Source organism: Mesoplodon bidens (genome assembly GCF_964165515.1).
Source record: "Mesoplodon bidens genome assembly, chromosome: 18".
Taxonomy (NCBI): Eukaryota; Metazoa; Chordata; class Mammalia; order Artiodactyla; family Ziphiidae; genus Mesoplodon; species Mesoplodon bidens.
In genome coordinates this window covers 21,905,866-21,931,261 of record NC_138175.1, presented here as the reverse complement: position 1 = coordinate 21,931,261, position 25,396 = coordinate 21,905,866, and the positions used below count along the sequence as shown (strand labels likewise).

Genomic DNA, 25,396 nt, shown 5'->3' with positions numbered 1-25,396 from the left:
GCTGGGCTGCCGAGTGAGCATGGCAGTGGCCTCGGTGAGGCTGCTGGGAGCCCAGGTGATAGCGAGGGCTCTAACTCTGACTAGCGTTTCAGTGGGAATCCTCAGGTGAAAGAGAGCACACCTGTCAGTCAGAAGGCAAGGGGGCTGCAGTGAGGAGGTTTCTAGGTCCTCCAGATCACCATACTGTGTAATGTGTCCAGAGCTTGATGATTATTATCTTACTTACCCCTCACAGCAACTCAGTGAGGTAAGAATTACTATCTTTACTTTACAAATTAGGAAAGTGAGGTTCAGAAGTCCTTTGGTAATTCTCGGCAAAGTCACAAAGTACATCAGTGGCTGGTATTCAAACCTGGTGGAATCACAGAGCTGCCCCAGCTAACCATGATGCTCCACTGCCTGCTGGCACTGTCCCTGCTAGAACGTTGCCCTCAGTGGGCAATATTTAAGCCAGATTGAAGACTGCAGTATCAAGTCCATCTGCTGATAGTTTATAGTCACACACTTAAAAAGGGCATAAATGCTTTTTGAATACCAGTAGTACTCATCCTTAATTTTCTGCATTGTTTATGAGATGCCTAGAATGGAGCAATCACAATAATAATTCATACTTTATAGCACTTTGTAATTTACAAAGGACTTTCACACACATTAGCTCATGTTACACATCAGCCAACAAAAGCGAGGGTTATTATTATCCTCGTTTTATTGATGGAGAGTGAAAGAATAAGTCAGACTAATGTTCAGAGATACTAGTGAAGGTGAAGGCTGCTATTTGAGAATAGGGCTTAGGCTGAAAATCCTGCCCCAAGAAAGGAAAAAATTTCCTTGAGGGGGAACAGGGTTTCCAAAATCATCCAGGAGGACACAGCTGATTAACAGCAGCCGATGGTAGGAGGCGCTCACGATCATGGGGTGCTTATTCCATGCTGAATACTGCACCTAGCACTCCACGTGCTTTATTTCATTAATCTGCACACAGCCCTATGGGGTTTTTTTTTTACTACTGTTATCCCCATTTTATAGGTGAAAAATTGAAACTCTGAGAGGTTAAATAACTCACCGAAGGTCACACAACTAATACCACCCCTGACCATCTGATCTTAGAGGTTCTACTTTTAGCAATTTGACTTTAAGGATTGCCCAATTAGTACAGCCTTTCTCATAGAGAAAAAAAATACTCTATAGTACCTGTTTTCTTTTTTCTGCCCCTAGAGCCTCCTGACTTTCACTGCACCTTGCACCAGGTCAGATTCAAGGCTTGATTTGTGTTCGATTCAAGGCTTGGCATCATTCTGCTCAGGACTCTTAGAGGTGCTGGATCTGATACTGCACCTGCTTGGAAGGTGCCTGCTGTGTTCCTCCTCTGTAGGGACTGTGGTTTGCAATTAAAGAGATTAATTTTGTGCCAACACCTGAATCCATGCATCCAAATATCCTGTTGGAGGCAGCTTCCAAGTCACAGAAGACATGCAGACCCATCTCATCAGAGTCACAAGTCACTGCTCACCACAACCCACGTTAAGTGGCAGGACCTCCTCATGGCCTGCAGCCATCTTGTCTCTGGGTGGCTCTGGCGAACTTCCAATATTCTCCCAAGACAGTGCTCTTGCCACTTCTAAAATGGCTCAAAACACAGATCCCCCGAAAGAGTCCCAAAGAGATCATCAGTGAAGATGGTGCCACAGGCAATGAGTGTCCAGCTTCCAATGGGAGGTGAACTCTGAAGGCGAGAGGGATCACTGGGATGCTAGGGTTTCAACTTGTTTGCGAACATCCATCACTCGACTTTGCCTGAAATGACTTGGAAAAAGAGGGATTTGAGATGGGAAGACAGAGGACTGTAAAGGAGACGACAGGGCAGCTGGAGATTTTTTTTGCAAGAACTTGGGTAAAAGAGGAAATGATGAAGTATACCGTGGCCTTGGCTTTCTGTCCACTGGAGAGGGAGAGTGGAGACATTCAGGGGGCTGACCAAGTCACTTCACAGTGGCCTGCCATGTACCAGAGAAATCCAGATCGCCCAGACTGAGGAAGGCTCACTGCTGTAGCTGATAAGCTCCGTTTTGGATTTGAAGTATTAATTCAACTTCCTTCTTCTCGAGTCACTTACCAGCTGTGAGGCATCAGTCAAATTAGTCAATCTTTCTCACACTCTGTTTTCTCATTTGAAAAATGGAGATAAAATGCTCCCCAGCCCAGGCAAAGTGGTGGGAATTAAATGATACAAAGACAGCATCCCTACATGTCTGACACATAGTAGGCTTCTTCCTCTTTTTGCTTTTTTCCTCTCCAGTCCTGGATCCATGAACGATGTATCTTCTAAATAGAAGAATTCAGCCCCCCCACACCTTAATTTTGGAAACCTGAGCTCACATCTTCACTTATCTGGGATCCACACATTACAGAAAGCACCCAGTGCCAGCCTCCTGTCTACGTCATCACATGGCCCAGCCTGAGCCAGAAGCACCTGCAGTTAGAAACCCTGATGAAGGCTCATGGAAAGCAAGAGAAGATGATAGCTGTTTCTATTGTTGTTGTTTTGCAATGGGCTGTTTTCCCTGAGAAGCCAGTAAGCATACCGTAACACCAACCTGCACTTTTTTTGGTTCACCTGTGATAATTTCTTATAGCTCATAGATTTTCAACAGAAGAACTGCTGAACCCCGGGGCCCCAGAGTCAAGCTCCTCCCCCTAACCTCAGTTTACAAATAAGAAAGCTGAAGCTTAGAGAAGAGGCAAAACTTGGTCAGGCTAACTCTGTTGGAGGGAGCATTATTCAGACACAAGTATCTCTGCAGACTGGCTTCCTTACAGGGCTAAGATGAGTGGAAGCCTCCAGCCACGGCCAAACAAGGCCACTGTTCCTGCCAGTGTGCAGAGCTGGGCAATTACAACTGTGGCAATCCCTAGCTGTCTCCTGGAGGTATGCAAGCAAATGTCATTGTTAGTGATTCTAAGGAGGAGAATAAACATTTATTGAGTTATTACTATGTGCTGGGAACCGTGCTAAGTATTTTACATGCGTTGTCTCATTTGATCCTTGCAGCAGTCCTATGAGTACAAACAATGCCCCAGCACAAAGATGTCCATGTATTAATTCCCAGAACCTATAAATGTATTAAACTGTAAGGCAAAGAGGACTTTGTGAATGTGGTTTAATTAAGGGTCTTGAAATGGGCAGATTATTCTGGATTATTCATTCAGGTGGAGTCAGTGTGATCACAGGGTCCTTATAAAAGGGAGGCAGGAGGGACAGAGAGAGAGAATGGATGAGAGAAGCAGAGGATGAGGTGATGAACTTTGAAGGCAGAAGAAGAGGCCATGAGCCGAGGACCCCAGGAGACACCTAGAATGTGAAGAAGACAAGTAATAAGATTCTCCCCTAGGACCTCCAGAAGGAACAGAGCCCTATGGATAACTTGATTTTAGCCCATGGGGCCCATTTTAGGCTGCTGATCTCCACAACTGTAAGATAATAAAGTTGTGTTGTTTTAAAGCCACTAGGTTTGTGGCAGTTTGTTGCAGAAGCAACAGGAAACTAATACGCCCATTTAACAGATGAGAAAGCAGAAGCGTCACGAGGTTAAAGCATTCAGCAGAAGTCACACGTAGCGGTTCACAAAGAAGCTGAGATGATGCACAGAGGGGGACGCCATAGCTCCTTCTCCTCTGTGCTGAGCTACATCGCGCTGGGGAAGGAGAAAGAAAGTACACTTTCACGATTTAAAACATGCAAGTCCTCCTTCCACCCTGGGAGACAGTCAAGACAGTCACTGCTTCCTGCTCCACTAAAAACAAAAACAAAAAAACACGAGCACAAGAGAGAGTTACTGTTCTGTTCAAAGTCACAGTTAGAGGAAGACCTGAAATTCCAACCCAGGTCATTTTGTGTGACGCCACTCCCACCCCATGCACTGTGCTTCTTCTGTATTTTGTGGGACACTTTAGTTGGCACCACCATTCTGCAAAGAGGAGCACCCTGTTCATGGAAACCAGCACATGGCGCCAACAGAGCCCAACGGAGGCCGTGCCTGTTGCCACCTTCACAGGCTAACACTCAGGCCAGCTTGAGGGGAGGCCGGCCCTCCAGGGCAAACCTGCGTGCCTGTGCTGTACAAACCTGGCTATGACCTGTGTTCTGTCATTCACCGAGAACTTCTGTCTACAGGAACCTGAATTTGGAAACACCTGGATGTTTGGAATTGTATAGACTCAGGCATTGCCATCACCACCACCCTGAGCCCTGTTCAGGAAGCCGTCTCTATGTGACAGGCATTGTTCTAAGTACATTAGAGGCAATAGCTCCGTCAACTGTCACAAAATCCCTATAGAGTGGACACTGATTATTGGGCGATTACAATAATCACCCCACTGTTGACCACATTTGACAAATTAGCAAAGAGGAGCACAGAGCAGTCACTTTCCAGCAAGAAACAAGATTAGAGCCTGGCCATTCCCACCCCTGAGTCAGGCCACTAGTCCAGACCCTTCAATGAAGGGAAGAAAGCAAACACTCTGAAATAGGCAGGGATATATTTCAGGAAGTATTAATCTTTTATTATTAATTTTTATTCTTTTAACTTCTTTAAAAGCTAAGAAAACTGTATTGAAATTGGGAAAGAGGATGTCTGCTGCTTGAGAAAGACTCCCATTTCCTAAATCTCCGCTCCTTTTTACTCTACAAAGATCTAATTTTATTTACGCTTCCTGAATGCAGCCAAACAGTGGGGACTGCCGGGATTTGGGCTCTGGCGGGAGATCGCAAACAGAGCTGCTGTTTTGATCTCACTGCTTAGGTTAATGCGTTGCGATTCCTCCACGGGCTGTTTCCCAGGATGCTGTTATTTCACTGTCTGCTGGGGAAGAAAATGTCCCCGTGAAAATAAATGAAATGCAGCAGTATTTACAAATCCTGAGTCAGATTTCCATCCTGTCCAACAGGATGAGAACTTGACCCATTATTTACACTAGTAAGCTGAGAATGACATCAAAAGCTCTCTTATGAACTGCAGGAGAGATAATGATTTAAGTGACTTCAATCTAGTCGTGTACTTTACAACAGAAATGTGTATCTGCTCCTTCTACAGAGGAAAAGAGAAACATCATTGACTTCTATATTTAACGGACAGGACACCCAATTCCAAGCCTTGTTTCTAAATATCCGTGGATTCCACATCTCTATGGTTTCACTTAGAAATTGTGCTTGCCCTGGAGAAATAGGATGCATGTAAAGGTCCAGGGAGAGACAGAGCCCTAAGTGGAGGTGGAAACACCCTGAATGCCTGAAGAAGAGAACTCAGCGTTCTTTATGCAGCCTGGAAAGCAGATGTGATCGCCTTTCTCCCGGTCCTCCTTTTCTCCTAAGACACACCCCACCTCCACAGATGCAGGCACACTCATACTGGTCACTCGTCACAGGGGTGCCCTAAGAACAAATGAGAGAAAAAAGAGGCGAGGGTGCTCTACAGAGGGAAGTCACTGTCATCGTTGTCATTCGTGTTATTGTTGTATTCCAGGGTCTGTTTTCTCTGGGCATCAGGAGCGTGGTACGGGAAGCATCTAAGCGCTGGAGCCAAGAAGGGCTAGAGGTGAAGTCTCAGCCCCACTATTCACTGTGGCTTCATGGGTAAAGCAGGAGCTGATCTGACCCTTCACTTCCTCATCTGTAAAATGGGTATGAGCTTCCTTCCTGTCAATGTCAGTCTGTCCCATCCCTTTTTTCTATTGGAACTAAGCTCAACTCCCTGAACAAGATTTACTCTGAATAAGATTTACTGTAATTTAGCCTTTTAAAAAAATAACAGCTTTCTTGAGATATAATTCACATAAAGTCCACCCTTTTAAAGTGTACAATTCCATGTTTTCAGTAAATCTGCAAAGTTGTACATCAATCCACTGCTATCTAATTCTAGAACATTTCACCAATTCCCCAAATCAAAATCATAGCCATTAGCAGCTACTATATTTAGAGTATAGTTTACTAATCAACATCCTGTTCTTCTTCAAGGTCTAAGAAATCTTCTCCAAAGTCCACATGAATTACTCCTGAACTTACAGTCAGCACCAAAGTGTCAGGCATTTGATGTACACCCCTCTGGGGCTTCCAGATTGACAGCTGAAATCTCCCCAGCCTTCCCAAATAGATGGTATGCTCTTGGAGTGCAAAGGCCGTGTTGCCTGCATTTTCTTTCCCCCAGCACCTCAGCTCAGGGCTGAACACACAAGTTGGCGCTCAAGTAAATGCGTGGCTCCTGACCGACTGGCCAATCACCACTTCTTCCGAAAACCAGCACGTTTGTCATCTGTCTGCTTCTCTGAATGCCAGTGCCTCCACAAGCTGTCATGTTCCATGATTATTCTCCCCAAAGCATGTGCTGTTAATTTTTCATCTTAATGAACTGTCCAGTTGAGTTTAGCAACGGGAATAGTGATAGAGGCACAGTAAAAATGGCTTATGTCCTGCTATCATCAGAAGCCTTCTCCCCACAACAATGGCACATAAGTGGAATAAAATATCTCAATGGCTACAAACATCATTTGTCAAGAATAAAGTGGGGTAAGTGCTATTTCAAAAATTCATACTCACGGGCTTTATAAACATGGATTATTGGAACGTTCCTCCAATTGATATCTGCTCAAGCATTTAAGTGCATGGCTATTATTCTCTGTGTTTGCTTGAGTGAAACCACTTTGGGTACCAAGCTACATGTCATCCCCAATTTTCCAGAGTATTACAGATGCACATTCTTCCCCGGTGGGATTAGGGTCAGGCAAGCCAGAGCAGGCCCGAGAGGCCTGTGTTAATGCGCAGATGCACACGCGGGAAAGCCATGATGCAGCTGTTGGCATCCCCAGAGTGGAGTGCTCCGGGAACCGATGCCACTCCAATCTGAATGGTGGCCCAGGAGGAACTCAGAGCGAGAGCGAGAGCAAGAGAGAGAGAGGGAGGGAGAAAATGAGGAATAGAGAGAGAGGCGTCTGAAAATTCTGAGCAACCCAGCAGCACGGAGGAGCTCACGCTCCAGCCCTCGGCCCCCCACAATTTTCTAAGACAGGCAACCAACCATCATATTCCTGTCGACCCGTAAGAGAAACATTCAAGAATTAGGTATTGGTTTAGTCATTCATTCAAGAAATATTTACTGAGCTACTACTAGTGTGGACCACATTGCTCTGGATGTTGAGAATATAGGGGTGGGCAAGGCAAACCATGTCTCTGAACCTCAAGGGGTTTAGACTCTTATGGGGGAAACAAATAATAAAAAAAGTAAACCATGAAAGGGAATAGACATGATATTCACACATTATGATGACTCCTGTGAAGGATAAGACAGAATGATGAAATACTGAATAACCGAGTGGTGGGTGTGCCTTTACAGGTTGTGACATCAGGAAAGGCCTTAAATAATGGAGAGCCGGGCATGTGAAGGGACCCAGACTGAGGGAACAGAAAGTGCCAAGCCCCTGAGGCTTCTCCATTAGGTAGAAGTATTGTGCCTGGGGTCCACAATACCTTTATGGGCTCACAGGAATGTTTCAGTTTCTTTTAAGGTCAGAAAGAAAATTGACCTTTGAGGGTAAAGATTATATTCATCTTCATACCAAAGCAGCCATAAAATATAACATTTAATTCTTTTAATAGAAAAAGGAGCCCATAAAGGCAAAGATGCCCAGGGCCCATGAAGACATATCAAGACCCCCAAGGAACCAAGGCACTCAGGAGTCAGGAACCCCACCTGGAAGAGAGGATCCTTCTCAGCACCTTCAGACACATGGAGACTGAGAAGGAAAATTGATGCAAGAGGATGGAGTGTTAAGCATCATGAAGCACAGGTACCCTCAGCAGTACGGTATGGATGGAGAGTTAACTGGGAGGGTGGAATAGGGGCTTCAAGAGATGAGAGGGGCTGGGGATGGGATCATGTCAGTCTTAGGAGCCAGGCGGAGGAACCTGCAGTTTATCCTGTGAAAGACCACAAACTTCTGAAGCTTGGAGTTTTAGACTGAAGGAACTTGATACAATTTAGACTGTAGAAAAATCTATCCTGCTGCAGCTCCGTGGAGGAGGACTCGGGAGGAGATCAGGGAGCTGGAGGTGCTCCCGTGAACCTGGTCACCAGCGACCCTGGCCCTTCCCACGTGAGCACAGGCTGCTCCCTGCCACTGTGTGGTCCAGCGCAAACCCTGGACAAGAATGCAACTACACAAGCGACAAAGGCTTTTCCTTTGCCCAAAGCATGATGCAAATGGTTTAGGGGCGTTGAGTAACAATGCTCCTGGGTCCATTTTTCAAGTGGAAATTCTGAAAAGAGATTGGGAATGTTGAGAGGTCCAAAATAGCATCTGTTATGGACAGAAATGTGATACTTAAGGGAACTTGCTAGAAATTCATTTAGAGAGGTTCCTTCTAGCTCTTGCAGGTATGTGGCCAAACTCTTAAACATTTGTTTTCTTTAAAAAAAAAAGTATAAGAACTGTTGCTATGGAAACTAACATCATTTCAAATGGTGCTTAGATTCTAAAATTCAGAGCCCCTTGAAAAGATGAACTCACTGGCCCCTCCACAATTTTTCTAAAGCCTCCAAATGGAGGCATTTGCCAGGTGTCTGGTTGCAGTCTTCTAGATTCTCAGCAGACACAGTTAATTGGTGGCTGATTTTAATGTCTTGTTACCCTTCCTTCTCTGCTCTCTCAAACTGCTTTGAGCTCTGCATGCCCCACAGGGCACAGGGTAATTTGGGTTAGTAGCCTCTGGAGGAAATGCTGAGTCTCTGGCTTGGAACTCACATGGGGCTGGGAGAGCTGATGGGCAATGGCCTGATTTTTTCCTGAATTGTCCTGGGAGCAGCTGAACCTTCCTGATGGGCCCAACTGAAGAAAACAGGTAGACTTAGAAGGGGGTCAGGGGAGCCCCCTTCACTGGCATTATGAGTTCCATGAGAACAGGAACTGCAGTAATCTTAGTCACAGGTGAATGTGTGGATTTAGCACAGTATAAGCAGTCAGTAAATGTGTTTGATATATGAATAAATCAATTACTGAATGGCCAGGAAGTCATTCCCTGGTGATTCCACCTGACCCCTCTCAGGTTCACCTACTTTCTTCAGCCCAGATATGTTTATCACCCCACAGACACTGAGCACCCAGCCTGCAAAGAGCATGCACAGGTCTTGGCACAAAGCATGAAAGAATGTCCCGGTGTCTTTCAGGAATTATTTGATGAGTGAATGAGTGAATGAATGAATACCTGAAAACAATCCTCCTGGGCCCAGAGCACTTGACGGCAAAACCATATCACACTGTCTTCTTGGGTTACTTCCTGCCTGTCACCGTATTCAAAGTCCCTCTCACGTTGAGAACAAACTATTCCTTGCCATGTAATGCACGGAGGAAATGCACAGATAAACGAGCAGTGTTCAAGTGCTTTGATCTTTAAAAGGAGGGAACCCTACACCAGCCTTTGAGATGCCGTGTTGACTCTGACAAGCAGAACAGAAAAGTCACACTATCTACATGGCTGGTTGCCAGAAATGAAGTGAGTAGATTTCAGCGGGACTGTCTGTTCCCATCCTGGACCACTGGGTCCAGAAGGCAAGTGTGCAGAGAGGGTGATCACCTGCTGGAGACTCCCCTACTTGATGAGACAGGGGAAGATCCTTTCCCAAAGATGAGCATCAAGTGGGTAGCAAGTGGCCCAAAGAGGGGCCCCTCCTGCCATCTCCATCCTGGGGGTACATTTGCTGCCTCTGGCATCTTAGGGAAACTGACAAAGAGAGGAACGTATTCTTGATTTCAAGTACATCTTGGTTATCTTGCTAAGTAAGTGCTGGGGAGAGAGAAGAAGCTCACCTAAGTGTCTGGGTAACTGACGTCCAAGCTGTACCTCGATTAGGCATTACGTTCATACAGCTGTTGCATGGAACATGCGGGAAATGATTTAAAAAAATCAGTGACTCAAGATGAAGGGTTTATAAGAATTAATTTTACTATTTTTGCAGCTTTTCTGTAGGTTTGAAATGTTTTAAAATTTAAAGAAAGCTTAAAATCAGAGAACAAGCAACAAAAACAAGGGGGAAAACTTAATAAAGTTTTCTTTTTAAAATCAAGCTATAGAACAGTGTATGTACGAGTGTTTATAGTTGGATACCACCTACGTATACAAACATGGAAGAAGCGAGTACATGGGTGTGTGGTTGTAGCTTCGTAACTGCCTGGAAACTCTCTGGAGGGTCACATAGAAAACTGAAAATAGTAGCTGCCTCCAGGGAAGGAAATTGAGAGACTAGAAGATAGGGATTGAAGGATACTTAATTTTCTGTAGACCTTGTAACTGTCTTACCTATTTATATAAACAAACAAACAAACCACCTAGTCATGAATATTTTGGCTCAAGAACCTCTGCACTTTTCTCTTTGCTTGAAAAATCCTTCCTGATTGTCTCCTGGTAAATTCTGACTCATACATCACATCTAAACCCAAAGGTCACCTCCTCACTGAAGCCTTCCCCGATTTTCTCTATCAGAGTCAGTCCCTCTGTGCTCCTAGGAACCCATGGAGCTGTCTCTAAGAAACTCTAAGCCATGGTTATTTTCTGCTGACCTGGCTGCACCACAAGAAGGGGTGCTCTTTAAAGATATGACTTTGGTACAATTGTTGTGTTGATACATGTGCATCTCGTTCATTGTTGTATTGGCACCTAGTCCAAGGCCTAAAGTAGGAATGGTTCTCAAGAGATGATTGATGATTTTCCTGTCCCCATGGGTTACCTCTCACTCAGTGCCTACATTCAGCAGCACACTGCTACATTAGCCAGCAGCACCTAGGTCTGTCTCCTTTATAACCCACATGGAGATTTATGATATGACCACCAAAAGAATTGTAATATAACCACCATCCAACTTGGTTAAGACCAGAAGGCAAGACACCAAAGAATTGGAAGAGACACACTGGAAGCACTACGGTACCGTACTGGGGCGTGGAGGCCCAGCTCTACACGTCGCTCATCGCTTGGCCCTCAGGAAGTTCCTTCACCTCTCTGAACCTCCGTGTCCTCATCATAAAAGAATCAGGACAACGGCCCATACCAAAGTGTTGGTGACGTCAAACAAGACAATGAACAGAAAGCACGTAGCACAGTGTCTGCACGTGGGCGTTGCATTAAACATCAGCTCTCACTGTCCTGATCAGGAGGGTCTGTGCACTTTGTTCACCATTCCTTAAATAAAGCAAGATTAGAGAACCATGGCTTCGGTTGAAGTTTGTCCTTTAGTATTGATTCTGGCAAAGGTGGGATATTTACATTACCTGGCCCATGAGAGCTTCCTGTATCCCTTAGTTGATTGCATTAGTGACAGTCACACTGTACACACTGGAGATCTGCAATGGAGTCAGCAAGTGAACTGAGTGTTTATGATTCTCAGGGCATCAGCTACAGGCAGATACTTGGCCTCTTTCTCCACAGTGGCCTATATCCCAAAATAGGAAATGTGCCTTCACAGACAGACCCAGCAGGCAGAGGGGGTTAGGAGGCAGGCTGCCGACATTTCACACTGTCAGGGACAATGCAGAGCCTGGTGGCTGCTCCAGCACAGGTGAGCTGCCCCCCCCAAGGGGCTTTTTGGGATTGATTTTTATGCAAATGTTTATGCAAATGAAAGATAATTGGGTGGCCTGTGATGAGCAGCCCCTGCTGATTATCAGTCAGGAGGGTCTCAGTGTGTGTATACTTTTCATGAGTATAACAGCAAATACTTTTCACTTCAAGACATTCGAATCTGTGCCCCAGTGCCCTCCTAAAAGCTCAGTGAGGTAGGAGGGCCAGGAAGCTCTGTCCTGTAGCTACTCAGGTCATTCCTCTCCTGCTCTGAGGTGCCGAAGTAAGAAAAATGTACCAGGAACAGAAGTTCAAGTGGATTTCCCTAGAAGTCAGCCAGAGAGTTGATCCCTAAGTCCAAACCACTTCACAACCATTTGTGAAAAGTCTTTCTCTCTACCTCCCATCCCCCTCTCTTCCGTTCCCACAGGATTCTGAGTGCTTTATACAGAGCTCCTTGACTGTAAGCTCCTTGAAGAAAGGGAAAGAGCCTTTCATCCCTGCCTGTATCCTGGCACATCACAGGCACTTGTTCAAGGAACACTGCCATCCTGAATGGATTGGGGATCAAGAATCTGAGTCCTGAGCCAAAGTTGTAGGTAAGTTTCATTTTGCCCTTCCAAAACCTTATAGTATGATCCAAGTCCTTTCCTGCCTCTAGGCAAAAAAAAAAAAATCCTATGTCTAAAACAGGAAGATTAGCCTGAAAGATCAAAGGACTGTTCCATCTGTACCATGCTGTGTTTTTTTAAGGGTGCTACAAACATTAGAATAGTTTACCTTCCTCTCCTTGGAATAAAAGCTTTGCAGAACTCTTCGAAACAGGCTGTTCTTAATTTCTAAGTGGAAAAAAAAAAAAAAACAACTAAACGATTTCCTAGAAGAGAAATTAAATTGAAGTACTTTCTATTTAACTTCTGACTCTGTTTCATTGATACCTCATTCTAATTGCCCCTATTACCAAGAAAAAAAGGAAATGTCAGCCGCAAGTCCTACTGAAGAATTCAAAGATCGGATGAAATGAAGAGACCCATTTGGCTTGGCAGAAATGAGATGATCATCATTCACAGGCATTTCCAGAGGAGGGATGCGTTTCCTCTGCTGAGCCAGGCTTCAGAGCAAATGAGTGCAAAGTATGCTAATGTGAGAGCAGTCGGCCACATAATTTCCAAGTCATATTGGTACATTTGCAGGAAAGCATGGCTCTGTCTTCACTAAGAGTGTTTTCATTCATTGGTTTATTCCCATGACAAACGTTGACCAGAACATGGGAGAAAGAGTTGGGAGTGCTCCCCAAATTGAAATTTTGTCCCAGAACAAACCTACATTAAAATATGAGTGTAAAACACCTGGAAAGTCACCAAAGATTTACATGCCCATCACAGGGGCTGACCACCTAAGTAAAAATAGCTTGTGTGGGCTGCAGGAAATGTCTTAAGCCTTATGTGGAGGAAATGTTTTTTGTCCATAATGGACCAGATTAATTCTGAGGAAGACCAAAGAAAAGAGTAGTCAAAGATAAAAGCTCTAGCTAAAGTCAGACCTCCAAGGATAAAAACGTCCAAGGATAAAACTATGGCAATATGGCCATAGGCAAGTTACTTATCTTTTCTAAAACCCGGTTGTCTCATTTGTAATATCTTGGATATTTATAGAATCTATCACAGTAAGTTTTTGCAAGGATTAAGGGAGGTGATACCTTTAAAGACCTTATGTGCCTGACATATCGTAAGCACTCAATACCTGTTAGCTGTCAACATTGTGACTTTTCTCTCTGTGGTAACGTCAGGTCCCCTTCTTCATCTTCTATTCAAACTATACTTAAAGTCTCTATTCATACGTTTAGTAAATATTTATTGAGAACCTACTTTGTGCCAGATACAGTGCTTGCAACTGGGAGCCTGGTGGTTCCAAAATAAGGCCAATCCTCAAGAACCTTCAGGTCTAGCTGGGAAGACTGACAACTAAACAGGCAAATACAACCCAATGTGGGAATCACAGTAAATGGTGTAATCTCGATGACTAAAGCCTAGGAGACACCCAAAGCCCAGTCTTCAGGGATCAGAAAGAACTCCTTAGAGATAGTGAGGTCCAAGTGAAGGTATAAAATGAGTAAAACTTAGCTTGTGAAGAGAGGGAGATTACTGGGCTTTGGGGAAATAAGGGTTGTGCCTTATAGTAGATCCTAGAGTGGACGTGTACAGTGAGGGCTGGGTGTGCAGAGAGCAGCTGAGAGTGACTCTGGACAAGAGAACAGGGGCCCCATCAACGAAGGGTCCTAGAAGCCTGAGAAGGAGTTCAGATCTGTAACATCGAAAGTGATTAAGTAGCAAAGTAACATAATTTCTGGATTTAGGGACACTGTTCAGGATATGTATGAAAGATGGATCATGCTGGAGCTGATGGTGGGGAGAAGTAACACTGGAGGCAAAAAGATCTGTTAGGTGGCAACTGTGGCAAAATCTTGGAGAAAGGGGATCTGGCTTGCATTTGGTTGGTGGCAGTGGGGATAGAGAAAAATAAAAATGTTTCAGAGATAGAGAGTAAATCAACAGGAATCAATTGCTATTGGAGTTAGGGGTTGGGAGGCATATGGGAGCCCTCCCATGTTTTGGGTGTGAGTGAATTTTGGTGCTATGGCTGAAATGTGGCACACAGGACAAGGTAAAGCTTTAGAGGAGAAAATCATGACTTGTATTTGGCCCCTGCATTTAAGGCACTTGGTGGACACGCACGTGGAGATGAGCCACCGACACATGGAAGGATGGGTCTAGGACACTAAAGTGTGGAAAGTCATGCTGGTAGAATTAATTCTTAAAAGCAGATAAAGGAGGTAAATACATTCATAGAATCCTAAGACTTAAGGACTGCTAGAGACTCTGGACGCAACCACCCTTGTGTCCCAGAGAAGAGCTCCTTAACCTAGGGGCACACAGACAATGAACAGCAGAGCCAGGTCTTGGAGTTGAAGTCATCCTCCTGGCTTATGATCTAGTGCTCTGTCTTTTGAGATCTAAAAGGTTCAGCTTCCTAGTGATCTCTTTTCCTTGTGGGATGTAAGCCACCTTGTACATATTTAGAGAATTCTTTTCAAAAGAAGAAAAGGGGATAAAAAACAACATGTCAGTTGCCTTAGTCAGTCTATCCAGCCGAGCTCTTGCTAAGGCATTATAACCCCCTTTAGTTCCTTCTTCCTCCTCTGAACCTTCTATAGTCAAAAAAAACCCCAAAACAAAAAACTACCATCATCCTTGTACGGGAACATAATAGGTGCTCCATAGAGATAACCCAATAGCAACAGTGAATAATCACATTCCTCAAAGCCCAGGCCTACTTCCCTGTCAGATTCTACTCTGGATTTGTGAAGGTTCAAACCACAGCAGGTTTATGCGATGGGCCTGGAAGCCATCATTTCCATCTCCACAAATATAGTTACATTTGAAACACTCAGTAACGCTGGTCCATCTTACCTTCTTCACCCATTGGATACTTGCTGCCAATTTCTATAACGCAAAACTCCACCCATCTGATTGGTCATTCAACAAATGGCAACAGGAATGATCGTCAGGAGGCCACTGAGCCGAATATACAGTGATTTCTGCAAAAAGTGAAAGGATCGTTAGTAACCTAGAGGTGACATGAATCAATAAAGTGATACACTACTAGACACTGGGGTACACAGTTGCATAGGACACACTTTTCTCAGACAATAACGGTTCAGGTGTAGAAAGATGTAAACAAATTATCACAATTGTGTGCAAAGTGGGAAAAACTTGTCATGGATTTAGAGGTACCCACAGGATGGTTTGATGAACCATTTGTGCATCTGGAACTTTGATAACAAAGATAAAAGCAGTCATACATCCAACTTCTTATAATACGCTACATACTTTACACGCATCTGCTCTAGCACTAACAACAAACCTGTAGGGGAGACAGGAAGTCTTAGAGCTGGTTGCTGATAGAATCCACATTTTACTGGCGTCCAAAGCAAGTTCCTTCCCTCCTAAAGGGAGAAGCACTGTTCTGGTGCTGTCGAATCCTCATGGAATGACAGACTCAAGGGCAAAGAGTGACAGTGGTGGCAGCTGTGATAGGAGATGTCATCCCCATGCTGGCAAAGCAGAGCACTGGGCTGACAGAGCTGCAATTCTTTGTCAAGACGACGTTCCTCTCCGCCCCCCTCCTGCTCTGCACCACATTCTGGAGTTTCTTTGTGGGGCTGTGTTCTGCCTGGATTCGGGTCTGATTCATCTTCACGTCTCCTGAAGTGTCTAACACGTTTCCTAGCCCAGAGCAGCTGTTCAATGTATATTTGCTGAATGAATGAAGAGAGGAATATGGAGTGTCTGAACAGCTGTCGTCTTCCAAAACCCAGGCACTGAACCAAGGAAGGTGCGGCTGGCATAGCCTCCCTAACACAACAGCATAAAGGAGTTCTTGAATGTCCTTCCTCTCCAGAACTTCTACCTTCTAGGGCCAACTCGGGCTGCATTAAGGGCTTAAATAGCTTCTTACTTTGACTTTATTATCCTTCATTTTTCCTAAATCCACTTTTCCTGCCTCATCTTGGTTCCACCTAACAGCTCCTCACACACAATGCCTTATCCAAAACAAACAAGGACAACAACATGTGAAAAACCCTCTGGTGAAGGGCTGAGGATGCACTGTACATCTACTGAAATCTGTTCATGGCTCCTTGATTTGGTGACTGTATCAAGAACAGGAAAACCGTCCTAATGTGTGCTATTTCCAGGATGTCACAGATAGAGTAGCAGATGCACATGGAGTCATAAAAAGATGCACATGGAGTCACAGGGGGCAGTTCATTCAGCACATAACTGATAAGGAAGGACCCAACTTGCAACCACGTTGTAGCCAGTTTCCAGCAGCCCTCCCCCAATGAATCACACGCCCAGACATTCATGCCCTTATGTGGTCCCCTTCCATGTGACTCCGAGTTGCCCCTGGGTAACCAATGCAACACTGCAAAAGTGATACTATATGATTTCAGAAGCTGAGTCATAAAAACCTGTCTTGTGTTCTTGGAAAGCTTGCTCTGGGAGAAGTCAGCTGCCATGTCTGAAGTCTGAATGCTCTAGACCTCCATGCTGTGAGGAAGCTCCAGCTAGCCATGTGGAGAAGCTGCCATCTCTAGCTGTTCCAGGCATCCAAGGTGAAGAGCCAGATGGTAAGTCAAGGTGTCATCTTGGACATCCAACCCACTCAAACCTTCATGGGACTCCAGCCATCTGACTACACAGCATGACAGCCCAAGTAACAACTGCCCAGATGAGTTCACTCAACTCAACTGTAAGAGGTAATGATAAATAGTTGTTATAAGACACTAAACTTGGGGGTGGTATGCTACCCAGAAATGGATGAATAGGAGACCATAAACAGGGATGGAACGGGCATTTGTTGCAGTCCTTACCAATGTATTCTCTTTAAATGCATATATCCACTCTGGGTATCATGAACTCATCAGGGTATCTCACCCCACCACTCAAAAAGGTCAAACTCTTGCCCGAGGTGTACAGCCCATAACACCCAAGGTGGGATCAGAATCCAGCAGTGCAGATTTCATAGCCTGTGTTTCTTCTCTGGTCTCCAATCAGTTCATGATACAGCATTGTGCTTTTAAAAGTTTACTTCTCAAATCTATAAAAACGAATTGAACTCCCACTTGGCCTTGCATTCTTTACCTCCCTGCAAAATATCTCCTTTAAAACTCCTTTCACCAAAAGCTTGCACTGACAATTAAGAGACTTGGAAGGAAAGCAAAAATAAATGAGTGAATTGTCTATGAATTCTGATCAGTGCAAACATTTGGGAAAGAGGGTCTTTGGGTTCTGTGGACAATGTCTCTAGTATACAATTATACCATCTTTCTTAGAAAAAAATGAACAGAAGAAACCTAAGTTGTTTTTGGCTTTTAACAGAATTGATGGGAAAAAAGAGTTCATTAGGTTTGAGAGGGCTGGGCAGGTATAGTGCAGATGTTCTCTTTCTGCTTTGGTGTTCTTGGCTGGAATGTTCACTTTCCCTCTCCCCCCAGACCTGCCCCACATCTAATGACTACCCTGAGGCCTGGAATCATGTGGTCCCTTTTGAGACAGAAAAATACAACGCAGCCCTGCTGCACCCACTCCTACCCACTCTCAGGGCATCTTCCCTTCATTTCCCAAGGCTTGCGTGCCATCACGGGCCCTCTTCAAGGGCAGGAACCACTGCTCTCTACCAGCCCCTTCCACTGCTGTGCTCGGCTACCCACAGCACTGAACCTCTTAGAGGCGAAGACACTCCATGCCATATATTAGTTCAGAGACTGAGAAATCAGGAAGAGGAACACCATGAAGCCAAGGGTGTAAAGTGGGATGGAGAAAATACTTGGCAAGCATATCAAAATCAAGGAGGAAACTCAGGGACAGATGGGGTTGTGATTGTGGCAAATCTCTTTTGCTGAGCTCTGATTGTATTGAAGACTCAGTACATGCAGAGCCATATCCTTCCCTTTGACCCACGAGTCATGCTGCCATCCCTCTCTCAGGATTTCTCCTCCAAATCAAATACCCTGGCTTATAGCTCTCCATGTGTGGGTCTTCTTCTGGAATGTGGGCTCAGCCCGGCCAGGTGTGTGCCAGGATCATTGTCAACAGCACTCCAGCAACAAAAACACCAACATATAGTGCTGTGGGGGAGGGTAAGGGCTGAAAGTATATGTGAATTAGATTAAAATAGTCCCCACCCCACTTAGTCCATCAGTGCATGCTTCAGGATCCTCAGGCCACTAACTGTGTATATATAGGTATGACACAGGGGTGATGGGTATAAAAGGAAAAGAATTGCCATTGAGTGGAGCAGGGTAGCCCAAGGAGAGAGTGACAGCTCCATTTTACAGGTGAAAAAAACTGAGGCTAAGTGGTAAATATCCAAATTCATAGAGCAAGGAAGCAGCAGACCAAATCACTAAAAAAATCTACTCCTTTCCTGCCAGCTTTAAGAACCCACAACGAGACCTACTTCCCCGGGTAAATTATGCCCGTTTCTCTAGGATGTGATAACATAATTTCTACTTTTTGGTATAACAACACAACAGGGAATTTGAGATATTTTGGTATGGAGCTGAGTAATACAAGCTATGATTAAATACATTACTATTAAACAATAAAATATCAGGTTTTTGAAACTTTTATTGGGCACAGAAGTCAAGCAAAGGCCATATACTTTTCTGTTGGTCTAGAAACACCAAGTTGTTTTGTTGATACTGCTGTGTGTTTTTCTTGCTCCACAGACAGGAGAAGGGGCACAGGCAGTGGAGCCTGGGTTCCCTGCAGATGGGGGCTTCTTCCTTTTATGGGTGTCACATGTGCCTGACATTGTTGAAGGGATGAATAAACCCAATTAAATACTCACCACTGGGTGTTTTTCTTTCCTGTTATCGCCCAAGTTCCAAAACCATATGGTGAAGCATATTTTGTAAGATAAATTTGTAGATTATGATTAAAAAATAAAAATGAGGGAAGAAGCTATTAAGTGTGAGGGGACAGGACTTAAAATCCAGGCTTTGCCTCTTCCAAGCTAATTTGACTTTGGCAAGAACTCTTTGAGCCTCAGTTTCTTCACTATAAAATGGGGCTATTAATAACTCTTTTGTAGGATTATTGTAAAGAATAGTGATAATAAATACAATACCTCACTTAGAGTAGGCACTCAATGATTAGTAGCTGTGATTATGAAAAGGTATAGATTGTGCTTTTTCAGTTGTGCATGATTAAAAAATTAGTTTTACCTTTTATTGTATATTTGCTGTTCACAAAGCCCTATGGTAGATGGATAAGCTTTCATATATTGATTAATAATCATATATTTGCATATATTAATATACATTCACGGAATATATAATTAATATTAATCTATAAGCATTCTTCCACGCCATTCCTTTTCAGATGAGGAAACTGAGTTTTTAAAGAAGTTCAGGGATCCCTCAAAGTACAATGGCTCAGCTTAGACCTCTGCTCCCATAGGACTTTAAGGGGTGCCAGCTGCCCACAGCTCAGGGCTCCCGCAAAATCTCGAAGGCCGGCTACTCACTGCTTGTGCAGGGATGACGCCCAGCGTCTGGCTGTAATTACGGGAAAACATCCATAAAGAGTTCCTGGGTTACAAATGGATTTGACACAGTGGCCCTTTAAATCAAACTCTTAGCATGATTATCTTTCTTTCTCTTTAGTAGTTTTTCTAAGTAAGCCATGCCTTTAGAGGCGCCTAATACAAAGTGACAACCTTTGCCGTTTTCCAAAGCACCGATGGACTGGTGTAGAGAGAGTCCATTGTCACCATGGTAATTACCGCACAATACCTGATGGCCAATGGACAGTCAGGAGGCGCAGGCAGCAGCTGAATCCGGCATTGTCCGGGCCCGATAAAAAGATTAGAAGCCCTGAAAAGCCGGGGAGCGGGATCTCACAGCTCTTTTGCTGGGCCCTGAAAGGCCCATTGTGCTGTCACCATAAATTCTGGGTTCCCCGGGGCACTTGACAACTGAAGCCAGTGACAATAGAATTCTTGTGTCCAACAAAACACTCCTTGTCCAGTGTCAGTCTTATCAGCCGCATTTACAAATGTCTTTCGTTGTACCCAAATAATTCCCTATTAGAAGGGCTATTGGGAGCAGAACTAAATAAATATTCACAGCCTTTGTAATATCTTTGGGAAATGAATAAACAAACAGTCATCTAGCATATGAGCAAACCTCCTGCTACTCTACATTTTATCCCTATTTCTCGCCTAAATGATGGAGTTTCGCTTTCTCCCCTTTAACATATTAACAACTGCAATACTGGGAGCTCCAGTTTTATTTGTCACCCACTACATATCTCCAATATATATAGCCTTGGTGCCTGTACGTGCATTTTTCTTTTAATTAATCTTCCCAGCAGCACTGGGCGGGGCTTGTTTTATTCCGTTCCTACCTCCTAAAAGAGAAGGGAATTAAACCTCAGAGAAGTTAAATAACTTGTCCAAGATAACAAAGCTAATTAGCAGCAGAATGGGAATGCAAATCTAAATTACCCATGCTCCCAAAGATCTGCCTTCCTACTTTGCCGTGATGATTTCTCTACTGAATAATAAAGGAATTCAACATCAGAAAAGGGGGAAAAGCTAAACACATCCACTATAAAAATCATACACACACTTAAGTCTATTTATATTGTTATAGAACCCGGGAACACTTAGAATCGAAGGAAAATAAAAAGTCTTTCTCCAAGAGAGTATATTTTATTTTTGCCCTAAAACAGCAGCACTTTTACTTTTTATTTATTTAGTTTTTTGGTGGGAGGGGGGTAAGGAGGGAGTGGCAAGCAAATAATAATAAATATAACCCAACTTCAGGAGAATTTCTGGGATATCTACTGGGAAATTTGGAAAACTTTCAGAAAGAATTGCTGGAGTAAACAAAGCAAGTAGGGCACACACAATCACATCTGTTCTGGAACAGTATTTACCTCTTCCATAGTTTATTTAGCTTATTTGTCTCCTTGCTGTGAATGAACAAAGAGCTCAACATTTGACAGTAATGCACAGGACAAGACAGAAGCTTCCTTCTGGGTAGGAGCCACCTACTTCTTAGAAGGACAGCAATCTTTACGTAAAGAATTCGAGAATATTTAAACTCTAAATGGTTCCCTACCAGGTCAGGAAATGCCCGCACTGGACGACAGAGCTTACGCATTGCTCGCTCGTCTGTCCTGGCCTCACCTCCTGCCCAGGTGAGCCCGGCAGGCTAAGCACCTCTGCTCCTCCCTGCACGTACTGTTCCCTCAGCTGAATTCCCCTCCCCTTCACGGTTGGTGTAACTGTGGTGGCACTTTACCCTGCTCCCTGTGCTGGACTCGGAGGGCTTCCAGATTCCGTCAGAACTCCATATTCCGTCTTGATTGCTCCCACGGGTAGAGTTCTTTGTTATTATGGCTGTCTGCCCCTTCCAACATTGCATCCAAGGAAGCTTTGAGCTCCTTGAAGACAGAAATCACATCTTATACTCATTTTTGTCTGGCCTGGGTCAACCTGCTAACCCTCTAAAGGGCTTGGCCTATTGGAGAAATAGAGAAATGGTAGAGGTGAACCAGAGAACCACCATAAAACTGTATTTTTAAAATTTTGAAACACTGAAAATCTATTGCCTTTTTATCCACTTGATGTCAAATGTCAGATAAAATTCATAATTTTTCCAAAGGACTATAATAATATACTCACTTGGCCCATATTATTCAGCCTTGATAAAAGTAATATGGAGCTGTCCACTTTGTTTTTTAAAATAGTTAAGATCGGTAAAATAGACTATCATTTTGTAAGCAACTGGCTATTAACAAGACTGGGTAACCAATAGGTACTTCCTGAGTGACTGACAGTAAATCCATGTGTTGGTACATGTACTGAGTTTGAAAAAGTGTGATCAATATTTCTCAAATACCTCTGATGCCAAGTGAAGCATTTAATCATCTTTGAGGACTTAAGGGCATGATTATAGTCACGTACATGTGATGCTAACTCTTTCAGCTCTTCAACACCCCCAGGAGCTGCATGTCATGTAGACACAACTTAATCCAAACAGGTGAGATGATTTCTAACATTTACTGAGAGTTTGCAATGTGCCAGGTCCTGGGCTAAGTCCTTTCCTATAATATATAATTTAATCCTATAACAGTCTGATACATCAGGTACTATGATTATATTTCATAACTAGGAAATTGAGGCACAGAAATGTTGAATAAAGTTGCCCTCATTCACAAAGCCACTAAACAGCAAAGTCAGGACACAGGCAGTTTGAATCTATAGCAATTCATCCAACAGCTACACTCAACTATTTTCTCCAGACATCAATTAGGGCACTAATTTAGGGAAATAGTCCAATAATTAAAAAAAAAAAATCAAGGAATGCATCACTTTACCAGGCCAGAGAGAGACAGAGAGGGAGGGAGAGAGGGAGAGAGGAAGAGAGAGAGAGAGAGAGAGAGAGAGAGAGAGAGAGCAAACATTGATGAAGCACCACCCCCAAATGAAATGATAACAGCAAAGACCTCTGACTATGACCCAAGGCCTGAAACAGTATCTCTAACGTTTCATCAAATCTGAGCAACTTCCATACAACCAAGAAAGCACTTATTTGCAACTGTTGATTTTCACAAAGTCAGGGAAGTATTTACACACACACACACACACACGCGCACACACACTGCAGACTTTCTGCTATGTGCTAGAAATAGTCACGGCCTCCTACTATCTTCTCATAGTAAAAAGAGAAAACTGCACTGGCCATAGCAATGAGACTGATTTATGATATAATAGGAGAGGGTTCTCTCTGAGGCCATTACACTCAGAAAGCAACAGGCTTCTCAAAATTAGGTGGGGCTGTCCTTTTGCAATGTGAAATTAAATTAAGAAGAAGAAAATGTCACTTTGTTATTTATCTCTTCTTAGACACTTACTCTGAAGATACAAGCTGTACAAATTCAAATTGTCTACAAGCTCCACAAGGGCAAGAAGCATGAATGTTTTCTTGCTTAATGTAAATCAGGTGGAGAGAGGCACAAACTAATGCTCCCAAATAGCTTCTGAACAAATGATCCCGTATGAGTCTTTAATACCAAAGTCCCACCTGTGTACAGGTGCCAATGAAGGCCCACACTAGGTGGTAACTTGAAATTTTCTTCAGCAACAAATATGAATTTGGCCATAGAGAGGCTGATGCGAGCCAGCAAGCGAGTCTAGCAGGCGCTCTGCATCCTTATCACACCTCATTAAGTATACTGGATTCATTCAGGTTCAGCAGGGGAAGTGGGCCATTAAAATGTTTCAGCTATAGTTTGCTGCATTTTATTGGTGGAATAGTATTCTCTACTTGTGTGCACCAATTTTGACATTCTTAAAGATCTTGGGAAAAATCACATGCCAATGTCAAGAATCTAATATCCTCGTAGGAAGCTTTATCTAGGCTGTTCCCCCTGGACTCTCCTCCCAGGCAGATGTACACACCCACACACACCTACACACACCCACACCCACACACACCCACACACACACACATACCATCATCCCTTTCTTTCTTTTCATCTTTTAAAAAATTTTTCAAATGATTACAAGTGAAGTCCATTTTTACCAATTTCAATGATAAGAACGGAAAATGAAGAGAAAAATGGCATTGTCCACAGCTGTGTAGAGTTGGGTCATCTTATTAGACTGGGTTTGGATCATTAGTGTGGAAGTGACAGGCAAATGGTCCTATCTGTACTCAAATCAGAGGCTCTGTGAGGTCCTCCACTGCAATATCCACTTATTAAATCTCTGTCTTAAGACTTCAGCCAAGAAAACCAGGCTGAATTTTGAAACAGGTTTTCAAAATTCAGCCTGGGCTGGATATCTGGCTTTGATATCTGGGCTTTGATATCTGTAGCTGTGTGAAACTGTAAGTGTGTAAGTTACACACACACACTATTAACATGTTGATCACTTGTTTCTTAAAATATTTAAACCATATTCCTTATCCAGCAGCTTATACAAAATTTTGACCCTGGGGACTGGGCTGGACTTGATGGTCAGTAAGGTCCTTTCCTATTCTGAGTCTACAAAATTCTGTAATTGAAAGAGTCAGTTCCCCAGCTAAAAGCAGCCCAACTCCTTCCAGCAGAGTTCTGACCACAGTTGGGAAAATAGTGAGCTAGAAGATCTCTAGGATCTTTCCCTCTCTAATAGTCATTATGAGTTTGTGTTTTCATGGGGCAAACCTGGTATCATGATGAAGCCATCTTTAAGAGGACACTGCATGTGCAGGGGATCATGAGGGCAAGCAAAGTCTTCCTTTAGCTCTTGGGGAGGCATGTAAACACAGCCAGGTTTCACAGTCCCTGACAAGATAGTCTGGTCACCTTGCAGAAAGCCGGAAGACCCTGTCCGGGAGCCAAACCAAGTGGGCGTGTCACCCAGCAAGCAGGAAGAGAGCAGGGGGTCCACACTGTGGATTAGACAGATCCTGGCAGGAAGCACAGCCTCTGCTGGGGTGTGAACTCAGAGTCCTGCCTGTTCCCGATATGGGGTTTGACTCCTCACCGGCTGCATGACTTAGGACTGTTTCCTTACCTGTAACACGGGCACTACAACACCCCACAGAGCCCCTGATGGTGAGGACAAATGAGATAATACATGTAAAGTATACTACTGTTTCTGGCACAAATTAATTGTTCACTAAATATTCATCAACATCATCATGATCAAAAATTTATCACTTTTCTGTTATACAGACTCTGTATAAAGACATACAAAAAATAGTGCAATGCCTGACACCATAGGGGCCCAACAAATTACTATTATTATTATTGGCATTAAATGACAATGAATCAGGAAGCAGAGAAGTACCTTTTCAATTACCTTTCAATCCTGATCTCAGCAAAGGGAATGTCTCCATTTGCAGTGATTCCTGAGCAAATCTCTTTTAACAGAAGAGGCAGTCTCAGGCTCAGAGTAGACTCAACTGTATTATAGTTTGCTTTTAATTTTATCTATTTGGGGGTTGCCTTCTATTTATGATAAGAGGTACTAGTTTGCCATCAATGATAATGATATAATGCTCTTTAAAAATATTTAAGGGAAGCAGAATAAGTCAAAAGAAAATATTAAGTAAATAACAGTGTGGGTGGTACCCAGATATTGTGAAGACAAACATGAACGACTGAAGGAGGGGGACGCTGATCCGTCACGCTGCCATTATTTTATGGAAGAGAGACTGAGGCCCCGAGTGGG

The 25,396-nt window shown here is 43.7% G+C and overlaps 1 protein-coding gene across 1 annotated transcript in view; it reads right to left on the bottom strand.

The window, feature by feature from the left end:
• CDH11 (cadherin 11) overlaps positions 1 to 25,396 on the bottom strand; it is a 144,803-nt gene that overhangs the window by 67,647 nt on the left and 51,760 nt on the right. Inside the window, exon 2 of the mRNA XM_081217522.1 lies at positions 15,067 to 15,194. The gene's annotated coding sequence lies outside the window, so the exon portion shown is untranslated. The remainder of the gene's footprint in view (positions 1 to 15,066; positions 15,195 to 25,396) is intronic.